The sequence below is a fragment of the Lissotriton helveticus genome, chromosome 3_1, assembly GCF_964261635.1.
Source record: "Lissotriton helveticus chromosome 3_1, aLisHel1.1, whole genome shotgun sequence".
Lineage (NCBI taxonomy): Eukaryota > Metazoa > Chordata > Amphibia > Caudata > Salamandridae > Lissotriton > Lissotriton helveticus.
This window is the reverse complement of record NC_136061.1, coordinates 436,770,697-436,788,623: the sequence shown is the minus strand read 5'-3', so window position 1 is coordinate 436,788,623 and position 17,927 is coordinate 436,770,697. Positions and strand designations below refer to the sequence as shown.

Here is a 17,927-nt window from a genome sequence, read left to right as displayed (position 1 = left end):
ACCTCATGCTAGATTAAACAAGCGTCCTCTATAGGAATGCTTAGCACAACAATGGAATCAACCACATGGTCAACTAAGAGATCTAGTATTGGTAAACATTCACACCCATCACTCTCTGCAGTGGTGGAACACCTAAAACGTATCAAACGGGCTGCCTATTATCGACCCAGTTCCACAAGTTGTGCTCACAGCGGACGCATCTCTTACAGGATCGGGTGCCCATCTTCAATATCTCACAGTTCGGGGTCTCTGGGACACCAAACGCAAAAATCTCCACATCAACTACCTGGTGCTTCTAGCTGTTAATCTAGCGCTCAAAGCGTTTCTACCTCACATGTCCGGCCGCCAATATAATAGCTGTTCACTATTTACAAAAATGGAGGGGGGGGTAGGGCACACTCTCTTCAATTATCACACCTCTCTCAGACCAGTTGGCGTTTGGCAATATATCACAAAATCCAATTGTTAGTAGAACACTTCTCAGGAACAGACAACTAATTTGCCGACCTCCTCAGCAGGATGTGGCAACAAGTCCACAAGTGGGAACTCCGCCCTCAAGCCCCCTTCTCATACTTCCTCAAACGGGGGTTTCCGCAAATCGATCTCTTCACAACAGCAGAGAACTCAAAATGCTCAAACTTCGCCACCTGGTTCCCACATCCTCAATCCAAAGGCAATGCCCTCTGGATGAATTGGTCAGGAATATTTGCTTACACTTTTCCGACACTCCCTCTTCTTTCATTTCTGGTTTGGAAGCTCAGACAAACATCTCTCTCCCTCATTCTAGTAGCTCCTACGTGGGCTCGTCAGCCATGGTTCACCACACTTCAAGAACTTTCAGTAGTTCAAATGCTTCAGCTCACCTCAGACCTTCTGACTCGGGAACAAAGGAGAAATCAGACATCCAAAGCCCAGGGAGCTCAACCTAACGATTTAGCTCCTGAAGTCATAGAGATCTGAAAGAAACAGTTAGTTATAGATTCCTTACCTTAGAATTACCCCCAGGCGTCAGACTGGATCGGGAACGTTTTTTCATCAGCAGTACCCCTGCGCGTCAGAAGGTGGCGTCGGTCGACTCTACGTTCGGCGTGGTAGCTGGGTAGTCGTTGCTACATAGATGACGCCCTCACGCGCAGATGTCCGTTCTTTATTTTTCTGCGCCAACAAGCGCAGATCCAGAGAGCGGTACCTGCAGTCATTTTTTTACTGACTTTTTCTCGACTTTGTCAACTTCGTTTTTTGCGTTCATTGGCTCCTGGTGTACGAGGGATGCCCAGCTTAAAGGCCTGCAGTTCCTGTAACAGACAGTCTGTGACGGATCCGCAACGCATTTGCCTCTACTGCCTGGAGCGCGACTACGACCCCATGTCGTGCCCCGAAGTCCTACGGGAGCGGTCCCGAAAGCTACTCGAAGGCCCAGCAGTCGGCTCCGAGTCGCGCGAGGTCCTGGTTGCGTAGGGGGTCGAGGGACCGGTTGCGTAGGAGGTCGACGAACCGGTCGTGGAGCCAGCACCATTCTTCATCCAAGTTTTCACACTCAGGTTCGGTAAGTCGTAGCACAAAAAGAAGTTGAAGAAGCATCGTCGCTCTTCGACTTCTCCCCGTGCATCGGCTGTCGTGACGAGGTATGTGGGTGGTGCTCCTCCTGCGGCTACGCGTGCGCGCCTGAAGGATTGACTCCAGGTTTCCCCCCCTTCCCGGGACCGGGAGTGACCCCTGCCCAGCTTTGTCAGTTTTACGAAGTGATAGGAGGAGTATGGCTCAATGGTTAGAGCGGCAGACCCTGATGCAGAGTTCTGGCCAGGGACCAGGGTTCGATTCCCGCCTCGGCGGGGTCTCGCTCAATTTCCTCGGACCTGTTAATTCTCGCCTCGGTGCCTATTCTAATCACGGGCCCCACGCTGCAACTCTGGGCAATAGCTTGCTTAGCCTCCACACCGGCCCCAACAGCGCTAAGGATGCCTGGCTTCACCCTGGGGGTGCCCAGGAGTGGACACTTCACAGGGAAAGCCAGGAGGGGTTCCACAGCGGTATGAGTATCAGCGCCAGGAAGCCAAATAGGCGACACCGCAAGGTGACCGTCTGGTGACAGTGTGCTCTATAAGTACCATGACATTTACATACACGCCATCTTTAGTCAGCCGACTCCGCCGGCGCGCCTTCGGGCCCCGTGTACTTGACTGGGGGCCCTGGGCCTTCGATGCCGGCAGTTTCAGCTTTGAATGAATGAATATAAGCTTTGTAAAGCCCAAACTTAGCCCAGGGGCATCGAGGCGCTGGGGTCAGGGTACAATGGTGCCAATAAATACAAGGGTTACAGATTTGAAATCGTGAAGAGCCAGGTCTTCAAGGTCTTAAGGAACAGAGAGTGGGTTTCCAGAGCCATGATTGAAAGAGGAAGGGAGTTCCAAAATGTTGCCGCAGCCAGCGAGAAGGCTTTCCTAAACCTAGGAAGGTTCTTGCTAGCAGATCTTAGCTGCTTTGCGGGGACATATCTCCGAAGGAGTTTCCTCCTGACCCCAAATTGTAGACCTTGTGTACCAAATACAGGGCTTTGAATACAATTCTCCAACCCAGCGGAAGCCAGTGCAGATTGCTGATAGTGGCCGAGACAGAGTAATATTTGGGAAGGCCTATCACCAGCCTGGCAGTATCGTTCTGCACTAGTTGAAATCAATGCACATGCCCCTTATTTATTGCAACATAAAGAGCATTACAATAGTCTAATCTAGACAACACAAGGGCCGCAACTGCCTGTATCCGCGAGGAAGAGGAAAGAAATTGGGAGATCTTTCTAAGGATCCTTATAATTCCAAAACAAGTAGAAACTGTTTTATATATTTGAGGCCCAAGGAAAGGGAGGTGTCAACTATGACGACTGGATGTTTGGCGGTGGGGCAGGGGCAGGATCCAAGCGTATCGGGCCACCAGGCCTCTGACCAAATCTCCTGATTGTTTCCAAAAATTAAAACCTCTGTTTTATCTCCATTGAGTCCTAGATAGTTTACTACCATCCATGGAGGCCACTGCCTGCATGCAGTTTTCAAAATTTGCCTCTGATGCTTCTACACTATAAGTAATCGTGATCATGATTTGAGTGTCATCAGCGTAGGATAACACTTCTAGCCCAAAGGATCTTACAACCTTAGCATGCGGGGCTACATAAATATTAAAAAGGGTAGGACTCAATGAGGATCCCTGAGGGACTCCACAAAACAACTGATTGGGAGCTGAGAAGAATTTGCCAATCTTAACTCTTAGTGACCGATCCATAAGAAATTAAACAAGTAAACTAAGGGCGGAGCCCTCAATCCCTATTTCCCTGAGCCCCCCAGCTAATCTTGAGGTCCAGAAGGATCAGTAAGGAAGTGTGACTGGCGTCAACCTGACTTCGGATGTTATTGAGTACAAAGGTTAACGCCGTCTCTGTACTATGCTCACTTCTGCACCCATGCTGAGAACCATCGAGCAGCATTGGCACCGCAATGTCCCCTTGGATCTAGGCCTGGATACAGATTGGTGCCGATTGACCTTATTCCGCCTCCCCTGGCGCAGATTCCACCGGCACAACGTCCGCAGCCGGCGTCAGCTGTGTCCCCAGCCGATGTCGACCCCAGCCTCCACCTCAAGGTAGACACGGAGCGGGACTGGCGTCACCCGATGCTGGATCAGGCGCCGATGGGTACTTTTGTGCCCCTGCTCTAACCAGGCTCTTTGAGACCAGATTGGCAGCCAGAGGAGGGTGAGGAGGACTGGGAGGTGTCTGGGGGCCCTTTAATCGACCAGTTAGTTTATCAACAGGACTGGAGAGAGGAACTGGGGGAAGCCAGAGGTCTGGATATCTCTCCAGATTTTGGCAAGTTGTCTCCTCCTACCCTGGCTATGCAGGAGGGAGCGTCATATGCAGTGGTCTTGCTTAGGGCGGCTGAGGCTTTTCACCTCAAGCTACCTACGGTGGCAGTCGGGATTAACCTCCTGACAGATGTGCTTCAACCGACAGCGAGCACTTCGGAGCCCCTGCTGCCGTTTAATTAAGCCCTCATGGACATCCTTTTGGACACCTGGCCAGGCCCAACACAGGGGCTCCTGTGCAGGGGCTCCTGTGGACAGAATGATTGCCCGACGCCACCGCCCGGCCCCAGGCGACCCCACTTTCCTCTCCCAACACCCCACCCCTGAGAGCTTGGTGGTCCAAGCCTCCACCTCCAAAGGTGCATTCCTTAATGCACCGCCCGATAGGGAATCGGAAAAGCTGGACCACCTTGGGAAGAAAATGTTTTCTTCCTCCAGCTTGGGACTGCGGTTGGTAAAAACTGCATGTCTGTTGGGTCGTTACACCCACTCTGTGTGGGATACGGTGGTGCAGGTGCTGCCCCAGTGCTCTGAGGAGGCCCGGGCTGTACTCTCCCGTGCAGTTGCCGAGATGAGAGAAGCAGCGAAGTTTACCATCCGCTGTGGGCTGGATACCGCCGACTCACTAGGCAGGACGATTTCCACGTCAGTAGCCCTTCGACGCCTGTTTGAGGTCGACTGGTTTTTCCGGGGATGTCCAATGCACTCTTATGGACATGCTCTTTGATGCCCGTTGCCTTTTCTGCGACAAGGCAGACAACGCGCTGGAGCACTTTAAGGACTCTCTGGCTATGGCCAGGTCCTTGGGCCTCTCCACCATCTGCCCTGTGCAGTCTGGCTTTTGTCCCTTTCGTGGCTACGGAAGGGGTGCCCCGCCACGTCCCGCCCAGAGCCACCGGTGGGCGCAAGCTGTTCAGCCTCTGCGTGGCCGGGGACGTGGGAACCAGCGCTGTGTTTCTGGGGGCCAGCGGGCGGGCCAGTCCACCACAGCCCCCTCTGCAGCAGCCTTCAAACCCTCGTAGTCTGACTTTTCAGGGCCACCAAACGCCAGTGGGCGGCAGGATTCACCATCACCTTCCCCACTGGCTCACCATCACATCGGACAAGTGGGTTTTGCAGCTAGTCCGAAAGGGCTACTCCCTCCCTTTCGAGACTACCCCTCCTTCCATGCCACCTCAGTACCATTGCATGTCGGAGGTTCACCTGGCCCTTCTCCAACAGGAATTTTTGGCACTCTTGGCCAAGGGTGCCATCTAGCATGTTCCTGTCCCAGAAGTAGGTTGTGGTTGCTATACCCACTACTTTCTGGTGCCCAAGAAGGACAAAGGCCAGCGTCCTATCTTGGAAATCAGTAACATCAACCGCTTCCTCCGGAAGGAGAAGTTCAATATGTTGACGCTCACTCAGGTCTTGTCTGCCCTCAACCCTGGAGACGGGATGGTAGCAATGGACCTGCAGGATGCTTACTTTCACATCCCTGTCCTGCTGACCCACTGGCGTTGCCTGTGGTTCACGGTAGGCCACAAGCACTTTCAGTTTACCGTGCTCCCCTATTATCTTACCAGCACCGCCCGGGTGTTCACGAAAGTGATGGCGGTGGTTGCAGCTCATCTGTGCAGATCAGAGGTTCCTGTCTTCTCCTATCTCGACGACTGGCTGTTGTAGGCGGGCTAGCCTCAGACTGTCGTCTCCCACCTCCAGACTACAGCCGACCTCCTGCATTCACAAGGGCTCTCCATCAACGTGCCAAAGTCACACCTGACCTCTCTCGGAAGCTCCTCTTCATCAGAGCGGTTCTGGACACGACGCAGTTTCGGGTTTAACCTCCCGAACAGCGAGTCCGGAATAGTCGGGCTATGATTCTGATCTTTCAGCCTCTATCCCGGGTTTCGGACAGGCTGACCCTCGGGCTGCTGGGTCTTAATGGCCTCCTGCATCCTGCTAGTGGACCATGCCAGATGGCATATGCGGGTGCTGTAGTGGGACCTGAAGTTCCAGTGGGCACAACATCATGGGAATCTGTCCAATTGCGTCCAGATGTCGGAGGGCACTGCACACCAATTGCAGTGGTGGCTTACGAACCAGGATTGGGTCAATGGCAGATCCCTCTCCCTTCCTCAACCAGAGTTCACAGTGGTGACCGATGCATCACTTCTGGTATAGGGCAACCACATGGGGGAGGTGAAGATCAGAGGCCTCTGGTCTCCGGTGGCGTCCAGGCTCCACATCAAACTTCTGTAGCTTCGGGCAATTCATCTTGCACTCAAAGCATTCCTTCCCTCTGTCTGGGTAAGAGTGGAGCAGGTGTTCACGGACAACACCACCGCCATGTGGTACTGCAACAAAGAAGGCGGGGTGGGGTCGTGTACCCTATGTCAGGAGGCCATCCACCTCTGGACATGGCTTGAACATCGGGCATATCCTTGGTGGTTCAACACCTGGCAGGTTACCTGAACGCCAGGGCAAACTAACTCAGCCGCAGGTGCATGATGGATCACGAATGGCGTCTTCACTCGTAGGAGGTGCAAGGTCTCATTCAGCAGTGGGGAGAGCCTTGGTTTGATCTATTCACCACCCAAGAGAACGTGTAATGTCAGCAGTTATGCGTGTTGGAATTTTCAAGGCGGCACTCGCTAGGCGACGCTTTTTGTTTCAAGTGGAGTTGCGGTCTTCTATACGCCTATACGCCTTTCCGCCTATACCACTTCTGTCCAGCGTGCTGAAGAAGATCAAGTGCGACTGAGCCCAAGTGATTTTTGTGGCTTCGGATTGGGCACGAAGAGTATTTTATCCCGAGCTGCTCAACATGGCCATCAATCCTCCGATGCGACTGTCTCTTCGGGAGGATCTTCTGTTGCAGCAGCAGGGGATGGTCCTCCACCCGAATCTGTCTAGCCTCCACCTCCTTGCGTGGAGATTGAGCGGCGGCAGTTGACGTCCTTGACCTGCCTCCCGAAGTCTGCGATGTTATCTTGGCAGCCAGGCTTCCCTCTACTAAGACGGTATACGCCTGCATATGGAACACATTTGTGGCATGGTGCAAAGCAAAGGCTGTGGATCCCCTTTCCACACCTCTTCCTGAGGTTCTCTTGTTCCTCCTTTCTTTTGCCGATAGGTAGCCTTTTAGAGTGCTCAGAGCAGAGACGCTCTGGGCACTCTAAAAGGCCATCTCAGCCTTCCTTAGGCTTCCTGATGATCCTTTTCTTTTCAAGTCCCCTGTTGTAAATAGATTCCTTAAGGGAATTATTAATCTTTTTCCTCCTGTTCCCTTTGTAATGCCCCAGTGGGACTTGAACTTGGTGCTTACCTACCTTATGTGCGCTCTCTTTGAGCCGCTACATAATTGTCCTCTCAAGCTTCTTACTTTGTAAACTCCCTTTCTGGTGGCCATCACCTCTGCACGCAGGGTGAGTGAGCTACAAGCTCTTTCTTCAAAGCTTCCCTTTCTGGATGTGTTGCCGGACAAGGTCGTCCTTAGAACTAGACCTTCCTTTCTTCCCAAGGTGGTTACTTCTTTCCACATTGGCCAAACCATCACTTTGCCCACCTTCTTTCCGCCTCTGCATCCTTCAAAAGAGGAAGAGAGGCTCCACCGTTTGGATCCAAAACGTGCGCTTTCTTCTACCTGGATTGCACAAAGCAATTCTGGGTGGACGACCAGCTCTTTGTTGGTTACATGGGTGCTAAGAAAGGTCGGGCCATGCACAAACAGACCATCTCCAGGTGGGTTGTTCTGTGCATCAAAGCTTGCTATTCTTTGGCAAAGAAGGAGCCTCCAGTGGGACTGCGTGCCCATTCCACCAGGGCAACCGCAGCCACCACTGCTTTGGGACGTGGAGTCCCCCTTAATGACATCGGTCAGGCAGCTACGTGGGCTTCACTGCACACATTAACCAAACACTACTGCCTGGACAGCCAAATCCGGAGAGATGGCTTCTTTGGCCGTTCTATGCTCCAGGACTTTCTGGTGTGACTTGGTTCGCAGACCCACTCCGGGGTTGGTATCTATTCTAAGGTAAGGAATCTATACTATAACTGTTTCTTTCAGATGAACAAGTTACTTACCTTCAGTAACAATATATCTGTAAGAAACATAGGTTAGTTATAGATTCCTTACTGCCCCACCCATCCTCCCTGTTCTGCGAACTGATTTCTAGGGCTAAGAACTTCCTTTCAGGGCCCTAGTTTTGTGCTCCAGTGGTCAGTGTCTTGCATGGCTCTACGCTTCTGGCGTGGAAAGTCGTGTACAGAACTGACAACAGTGCACAAGGGCAGCGTCGTAGCTCCGGCGACCACGACGACGAAGGCGGAGTCGACCAACGCCACCTTCCGACGCGCAGGGGTACTGCTGATGAAAAAACGTTCTGGATGCAGTCTGATCCAGTCTGACGCCTGGGGGTAATTCTAAGGTAAGGAATCTATAAATAACCCATGTTTCTTGCAGATATATCGTTACCGAAGGTAAGTAACTTGTTCTTTGGATATTTGGATATTTAAATCTACCCTCAGATTGTGTGACAATTCTTAAAGAAGCAAGAACGCCTACTATACTATACTATGCTGTACTGCAAAATGGAAACGGTTTGTTATATATTGTAGTAATAAAACCATTGATCAACTAGATTCGATACAACAGATAATCTGTTATCTATTGCATCTACAACATGAAGACCTTGCCTATACATCCATAAGTTTACACCTTGCAGCAGTAGCAGCATATCTTCAAAACAGACAACACTTATCCTTATTCAAAGTACTAGTGATTAAAGCTTTTACCTCCACCTTTTTAACCATTGCATAATTGTCCGCTACAATTCCTTTCTTGGAAAATTGCTTTCTTAATTGCTATCACTTCACTAAAACGGGCAGTGAATCCAGGCATTAACGTAACAAGAACCATTCTTCCAACTTCATAAAGACAGAGTGGTTCTTCGGACTAACTCAATGTTCCTTCCAAAAGTAGTTTCTGCTTTTCCTATTAACCAATCAGTTGAGTTACCTGTGTTTTCCCTCAACCTGATTTAGTAGCAGAAAGGGCACTGCACACACTAGATGTGAAAACAGCATTATTGTATCACATTGATAGGACAAAGGATTTTCGAAAAATAAAACAACGGTTTGTTGCTTTTGCTCCCCATTATAAAGTAAAAATATTTCAAAATCTTGCATTTCTAAATGGATTTTTAAAGGCATCCCAAAGAACTTTATCTATATCTCCTAGATCATATTCTGCTCATAAAATAGGAACAACCATGGCCTTCTTGGGTAACATTCCTATAGCTGACATTTGTAAAGCATCTACATGGTCTACGCCATACACATTTACCAAACCCTGATGTGTGGATGTATTAGCACGTCAGCAAGCCAATGTAGGACAAGAAGTGCTCGAAACACCTTTTCAAACAACTGCAATGCACACTGGTTAGCCACCCCTTTTGGAGGGTACTGCTATACAGTTATGCAAAGCAGGTGTATCTACAGCACACATGCATCAAACAGATTATGTTACATACCCTGCAAGCATCTGTTCTTGACATGTAGAGTTGTAGATCCACATGCGTCTTCCCTGGTCACCAGTAGTCATTGCAGTTCATATTTTTTACATCCTACACACATGGACATCTTTATACTACACTTACTCCATTCTTTCCCTCTTGTGGGGAAAAAATCTAACAATCGAGTCGATGCCCATGTGCACCTTCACTGAAAGGAGGAGTCGCCTTACCTCGTGACTGTAAAAGACTTCTTCGAAGAAAAACAACTTGCAAACATCCGGACTCAATACTAGATGGCAGGAGTATGCAAAGTATATGAATCTCCTTTCATAATTAAGAAGCACCGTTTCCCAGGTTTTAGCTGCAAGTTCGAGCCCTAAGTAATGGATCTAAGGTCCAGATGCATCAAGCATTTTTTGCCTTAAAAAATGCCTGATTCGCAGACTGAAATGCGGCCGCAAAACATTCACATTTTACCACCTACTTCAAGTAGGTGGTAACCAATATACAAATGGGAAGGGGTCCCCAGGAGACCCCTTCCTCTTTGTGAATGTCTGTATATGCATTTTCTAAGAGCAGGCAGTGGTCCCTGCTCTTAGAAAATGAAAGGAAAAGTTTCCATTTTCTCTTTTGTAAAGCATCCCGCTTTCCTTTAAGGAAAACGGGCTGCTTCGCAAAGAATGTTAAAACCAATCACGTGCATGGTGGTTTGCTGACCCCAGCATGCCACCATCCCTGTGATTTTTGCAATTTCCAGGGGGTTGAAGATTGCGACGTACCTCATTAATATTCATGAGGTAGGCCATTTGCGATCTCCTAGGAATCACTTTCATGCATCCCATTTTGCGATTTTCTAATTGCGAATCGCAAGAATTCGAAATTAGGAACCCACAAAATGGATTTTTGATGCATCTGGCCCCTACTAAGTCGGCACCCATTGCACCGCATAGGAACGTTGTAGACCGTCTTGAGTGGTGGGCCTAAGCAATAGATTTAGGGCCAGGGATTTGTGTATATCACTTTGAAGCCCGGTTCCAGAGCAAAAGATTCCAGCTCATCAAAAAAAGCCTGCAAGAAAGTCAGGGGTTCCTCTAAGGTGTCATCTGCATATAGGCTTATCACGTGTCTCTCTCCTCCAAACTGGACACCAGTTATACAGGGGTTGTCGCGGACTCTCTGGGCCATAGGCTCCATGTATAGAGTGAACAATAGGGAGGAGAGGGGGCACCCCCGTCTTGTACCCCTGCAGATCGAGAATGCTTTGTAGGAATGCCCATTCACACAGACCACAGCCTCCAGTCATGCATAGCTGCTGAGAATCCATCTTGTTCTTGAATTTTAATGTTAGGTTGCTGACCAGATGTATTTCAGGCCACTAAGCCCACCCCCTCCATTATATAACTGTTGAAGGTTGCTTTTTGAGTGGCTTTAAAAGATTTTTGGTGCTCTGAGGACACTAATCAATCTTGGCAATTATTTTACTACTTTTCTCTTATTACATACTCTACACAAGTACATTGTAATAGTTCTTTATTAGCTACTGGTTCCTCTCCAGAGCATTTTTCTGTCTAATGTGGTTGTCAAGACATGGATGCTTTTCTTGATGCGATCACAACTAAGGACAGGGGGAACCCTACTCACTTCGAACCAGGGTATTGGGTTTATATAAAGAGACAGCGGTTCTAGTGGCTAATAGAAACAGTTATGATAACAAGTAAGCACAATGGCGATAGATTTTGTAAAGACCTTATTAACATCAGAGGGCAGAAGGGACAATCTACACAGTTTGATTCTTGGATAATTTAATATGTACAGTTCAATAGTATAAAACACTTTCTTACATTAAAAAAGCGCTACACTATGTGCATTGTGCCTCCAAGTGAAACATGAAAACAAAGAGCATTTGGTACTATTTACAATGTGCAATGTATGGTTTTCATGGAAATAGAAATCGACCATTCAATTCTTTCATTTATAAGCAGCCTCGGTGTATGTTTGCACTAGCTGTAGTTAGGTCTGATCTGTAAGGTTGCCGACAACGCTTCGACCCACTATGTATGAGGGGTCTCTTCAGGACTGTAAGTATAGGGACATCTGTAGTCATATAGCACAGCTTAAGCGTGAATGGCGTGACCCCAGGGTGGTGAAAAGGAATTTAAGGGACTCACGTGAGGACCCGGCCGGTTTCTCATTGTGAATTGAAAATAGCTGGCTCTTTTGTTTCAATTTTCAAAACGGGGCTCTTGCGAGGCCCTGCTGCGTCCGTGGTAATGTGCTTCACTCGGAGATTCCCGAGGGCAGTTCGTCCTTCACTGCGGAACGGTCTCAGTCTTGTAGAAAGGCCCGAATCAATCTGCGGCCTCGGCGTGTCTGTATCCGCTTCTTGATGCGATGGCCCATTCCAGAGGAAGCCAAATCCTTGATGAATTCTGCTTGTGGTCATAGTAGTGAAACCTAAGCTTGAATCTATTATTTCCCTTGAATTCCAGTCTCTTTTTACTTCAGTCAATTATCTTTCTTTCCCAAGATCATTTTGTATTTCAATTTAATCAAGGGTGTCCCTGACTCTCTTCTTCATACTTCTGTGGTCTGCTGAGAATTACATCATAGGAATCTACACTTGTGAGTTTACATTGGTGGTAGAAATGATTAAAACAACTCTTCCTTGTGCTAAACTGTAGCTAATTTCAGACTGACAAATAATCTTGCAGGACTTCCATGTGCCATTAATATTGTGCTGCATCAGCCATTCCTTTGAAAACAAGGGGGTACGTGAACCCAGTGAGCCCAGTATCTGAGATGAGATAGGTTCCATTATTTTCTAAAATGTGTTGGTATTTTTTGGAGCTGTAGGTCCAATGCCATATAGCTACTGTAATCCTCATTCTTGAGTAAGTGAAATAAATTAATTTTGATTTGTGGTGCTTTTTAATATCTTTGCTTTATTCCTAAACTAACCCTTTATTTCATCCCAGCTTTAATTTCTAGGTAGTCTATGCTTGCCATATGTTATAGTGTAGGTTAACATAAGAAAACATATTGCCCGCTCCAGTAAATCTTCCAGAGTCAGCCAATCAGTCCCTCTCCTGTACTTTTGGCAGTTTTCTACTTTTGGAGTATTTGTTTCTAATGGACTTAATTGGGGCACTGGGTGTCTGGGAACTCTAGTAGAAACATGATGTTTATCCCATAGCAACATATTTTTATATACAATGAGATTTAATGCCCCCAATTGTGCTGAAAAAGAGGTTATGTGTTGTACAATTGAAGATGACTCCACAAGCAGGTAGGTGAAGTAGAAGCTTTATTGCAGCACAGGTATAGGTAGGTCAGCCCCCCGTCCAACCAGAGCTCCAACTGCCAACAGGGCGAAGGAGAACTCCAGAACCCAGAACCTAGGGAGAGATCTAGAGTGCTGGCCAAAGAAAGAAGCAAAGCACTGTACAACATATCTCCCCTCCTTGCAAGGAAAGAAAACACAGGAAAAGGAAAGAACACTAATGCACATAGTCATTTAAGTATGAGGGAGGGCGACGAGAGCGAGAGCTCCTTAAACCAACATTAACCAAGGAAGAGGAGGCAGGAACGGGAACAGAAGTGGGAACAAGCGAAGCAGGAGCAGAATTAACCACAGAACTACTATGATAAGTACATAAGGATGTAGAGGCATCGCCACCACCCACCTCCCCCCGTTCGGTTGACAAGGGAATGGGTAGACGAGAACAACCAGAAGACAGTAAATAACCATTACAACCATCACTATGAGCAGGAAGCAGGTCATCAGAAGAAGAATCTTTACATTTCTGGTAGAGGGCCACCCTCCGGTAATTCCAACTTTCACCATTGGCCAAGACAATGAAGTGAGGAAAAACCCTCTTGACTCTGTAGGGACCCCTAAACTTGCTAAGACCTTTAGCAAATCTTCCCGGCTTAACTTTAACCAGGTCACCCACAGAAATGGGCATGGGAGCACTGTCATGAATTAAAGGAACATCGCTACTCGAACCCTTCAACCAAGCAGGGGTCAATTTGCTTACAGGCGTGCGACCACGCATAAGTTCAAAGGGAGACTTTTCCCCACACTTATGGGGTGTGGAGCGGTAAGCCCAGACCAGTTCCTGGACACGCTTTGTTGAAAAACAGCCAGTCTCAACGAACAACTGAATCACGCCCTTGACGAGGCGATTCACCCTTTCACAAAGGCCATTCCCTTGTGGATTGTAAAGACTAGTCTTCTGATGCCTGATACCACACTCATTTACAAATGAAGTCATCTTCAAAGACGTGAGTTGAGTCCCATTGTCTGAAATGAGAACAGAAGGGTACCCCTCGTTGATAAAAGTACTCTTCAAAAACTTAATGGTGGCTTCAGTGGTGATTTCTTTAACAAATTGTACACACAGCCATTTAGAAAAACAATCGATTAAAACAATTGCAAAACGGTGATCAATAGGTAGTTCATTCATAGGTCCTATGAAGTCAATACAGACACTATGCCAGGGAGTATTCTCATACACAATTTTTTGTGTAGACCGAGAGCCCAAGACTTTGAGGCGCTTCTCCCCTTCCCTACAGAAACTACACTTCGTAACACAATCAATTGCATCATTATCAATAGAGGGCCACCAAAAGTTCAGTTTGACACGGCGTTGAGTGAGACTTTGACCCAAGTGTCCCTCATGGGCCAAGTCTAAAATCCTTTTTCTTAATGAACAGGGAGGGACAAAACGGTCACCTCGCATCAAAACATCTTTACCCTCTAAAGAAAGTTCATCTAAGATTTTCAGAAAGGGCCTGACTGAAGGACTAACAGAACTTTCCCTCCTAGAACCATTGGAAACAAGACTGATGACAGCCTTCAAGGTCAAATCTTCAGCCATTCCCTTGGACCATTCAACATGGGAAAATGAACCACCGCCCACCGACACAACATCCTCCATTACAGCAACCGCAAGATCATCAGACGGGATCTCAGAACTAGAACAAGTGGAAGGAATAGGGAGCCTAGACAGGCAATCCGCTTGGATATTCTTCCACCCATGGACAAATTCGATCTCACACTGATAATCTTGCAAGCGAGAAGCCAGTCTCGCCAACCTTGGAGAACCTTTACCAGCCCCACCAGGAGCTAACACATTTAAAAGGGGTTTGTGGTCTGTACGTAAAACAAACTTGTAACCCCACAAGTAGGTTCGAAAGTAACTCGTTCCCCAGACCGCAGCAAGAGCCTCACGCTCTATTACCGAGTAGTTTGACTCAGAGGTGGACAGAGGCCTAGATGCGAATGCAATGGTTTTCTCCACACCACCTTGTCTTTGTAAGAGAACTGCACCAAGGCCAATGGCACTGGCGTCAACCATGAGGATGGAGGACCGAGTAGTGTCAAAAGGGGTGAGGACATTTGCAGCTTTAAGTTCTCCTTTGATTAATCTAAAACAGGATTCATGCTCAGAGGTCCAACTAAATTTGATACCTTTTTTGAGTAAGGATCTCAGAGGAGCAGTCTTGGATGAGAAATCTCTTACAAATTTCGAGTAGAACTCAACCAAGCCCATAAATGACCGAAGCTGATCCTTATCGACCGGGGAGGGCGCCAACTCAATAGCTTCAAGTAAGTTTTTCTTAGGTTTGATGCCTTCTTCTGATAAACAAAATCCTAAATACTCTATTTCTCTCAACAGAAAAGCACACTTCTCCTTTCTTAGAGTCAAACCAGCCTCATCCACTCTAACTAACACATCTTGTAAGATTTTGTTGTGTTCTTGTAGAGAATTGCCATAAATCAAAATATCGTCTTGAAAGTACAGCACCTTATCAAGACCCTTAAAGACCTCAGAGACAAGTCTCTGGAACACGCTAGCCGCTGAGACTAGCCCAAAGGGTAGCCTGGTGAATTGAAATGTGCCCTCGCTGGTAATAAAGGCAGTTAAATGCTTTGAGCTTTCGTCTAAGCAAATTTGATGGTAGGCGTGTTTGAGGTCTAGCTTACTGAAGAACCTTGCTCCCTTAAGGGTTGATACTAATTCGCCAATGTTGGGTAGAGGGAATACATCTGCTACAACACATTTGTTAAGGGAACGAAGATCCACACAGAACCTGATCTTGTTGTTTGGTTTCTGCGATATCACAACAGGCGAAACCCAAGGAGACGCCTCGATGGGTTCAATAATACCCCCTTGGAGTATCTCCTCAAGGGTAGCCTTGACCTCATCTCGCAAAGTAAAGGGCACCCTCCTTACTTTGTGTTGTACAGGCGAACTGCCTTCCTTGAGGACTATACGATGTGAATAGCCAATGAGTTCGCCCAACTGATCTCTAAAAACATTTTTATATTTAGCTAATATAACTTCTAAGGATGGGTTTCAACAATAGAAATAGGATTATCAGATCTAGGATCAACCACTATGTGCAGATCATATTGATGGTGACGGCCTAAGATTGCTGGACCATCAGCAGATATGTAGATTTTACCACGAGCCAATCTTCCCTTGAAACCAATTTCAGCTTCAAAGAAACCCAGTATGTCAATTTTCTCCCCCTGGTAGCCAGACGGGAAGATGTCACACATCTTCAACACTCTTTCTCCCCACACACTTTTCATCAATGAATTGGGAATTATAGTCCACTTGGAACCAGTGTCAACCATGAGTGTAATGACTTTCCCATCAATGACAAAATCATCCTTAAAAGGGTTACCTCTCTGGTTATCACACGCACACACAGTGTCAGTCAGAACTAAGATTTTGTTGACATCACGTCTCAAATCATCACTCTCGTTAACAACTGTGATTCTCGAATTATTCTTATTCTTACACATTTTAGCGAAGTGTCCTGTCTTACCACACCTCAGACACTCTTTGTTGTTTGCAAAACAAAATTTACTATCTGAAGGATGGGAAAAGCTACCACATCTAAAACAAATCTTTTGATTATTCTTACTAAAAGAAGTTTGTTGTACATTCTTTTTCTGAAGGACATAGCCTTTCTTCCTAACTATTGCAATGGCAGTAGCTTCATCCTCACTATTTTCGCTATAGGTATTTTTATGAGAGATTTCTGCCACTTTAGTCTCCAAACTACTTTTCTGTAGTTCTCTCATACACTTTTCGCTTTCTTCCACAACTTTGGCAAGATCTATAGCATCTTTCAAACTTGGGTTCTTTGCCGCCCACAATCGTTCTTGTACTTTTCTATTGTTGGCTTGAACAACTAGCTGGTCTCTAATTAGCTCGTCCGCCATCTGCCCAAAGTTACATTTGATTGATAGTTCGCGCAGTCTCGCTACAAACTCATCAATGCTCTCTTCCGGTAATTGTCTATTCTTATAAAACTTATATCTTTGAAGGATAAGGTTCTCCTCTTTGCCAAAACGGGTTTCTAATCTTGTTATCGCTTCTTTAAACTCATCAAAGTCAGCTTGTGACCCTACAGGTAGTACTTGAGGTAAATATCTGAATAAACGCTGTCCCTCTTTACCCAATGTGGTCATTAGTAATGCTTTTTTTCGTTTAGGTGAATACTCCTCACCGTCCAGAGCCTCAATATAGTTAAAGAACATGACTACCCAGTCTTCCCAGGCTATTGGAGGAATGCCTGGTTCTGATAAGAATTGAGGAGGAAGAGCGACATTGATCGCTTGAGCCATGTTCAAGGACCACTAATAGGGTAAAGAAATAAGTACACCAAATATTAAGATATAATGAGTTTAAAATAAATGTTCACACTTATCACAGAGGAGAACTGGGGCGAAGAACCGATGCTTAGCGCTCAAACACGAGTGTTTCCATGGAGATCTGGAGTAAATATGCAAATATCTGTAAAATGGCCGAAAACGTCGTGCGTATGACGTTAAACGTTGTAACCACAGCGAGAGTCCATGCGCAAGTGAAATGCGCTTCAAGAATGAGATGGGAACGCTGCTTCTGTGTAGTTGTGCGTTCCAGTGACGCTTGTGCTTGCGTTCCAATGACGCTGATTCCTGTTTGTAAAATGTCACTTCCGCCGCTTGCGTTAGACTGACGTAGACGCTGTCTTAGTTTGCGCTTTAGTGATGCCGTCGCTGCTGCAGTTAGCGTTCTAATGACGCACTCGCCTGGCTCAAAGTTGTGAACGCGCAGCGTGAGTTAGCGTTGCTAAGCGACTCACCGCGATACTGACTCGACGGTAGAGATGACGTCAATCACTGTATCAGAAGTCCTCCGACGATGAAAACATCGGGAAAGTGCACTTTTGGCAAGCGGTCATCGTTGAGATGGAAAATGATGTCAGCGTCCTCGCTCCTCGCTGTCTACACGGGGTTCTTGGGGTTTCTTGAACTCTACCGCACTGTAGTAGTTTCCTTGGCTGCAGCAACACGCGGAGAAGAAATGGTTGGACACTCCACTATTCCAAGTCGCCAAATGTTGTACAATTGAAGATGACTCCACAAGCAGGTAGGTGAAGTAGAAGCTTTATTGCAGCACAGGTATAGGTAGGTCAGCCCCCCGTCCAACCAGAGCTCCAACTGCCAACAGGGCGAAGGAGAACTCCAGAACCCAGAACCTAGGGAGAGATCTAGAGTGCTGGCCAAAGAAAGAAGCA

At 47.2% G+C, this 17,927-nt stretch overlaps 1 protein-coding gene across 1 annotated transcript in view; it reads left to right on the top strand.

The window, feature by feature from the left end:
• NDUFS1 (NADH:ubiquinone oxidoreductase core subunit S1) overlaps positions 1-17,927 on the top strand; it is a 779,390-nt gene that overhangs the window by 198,374 nt on the left and 563,089 nt on the right. The window lies entirely within an intron of this gene.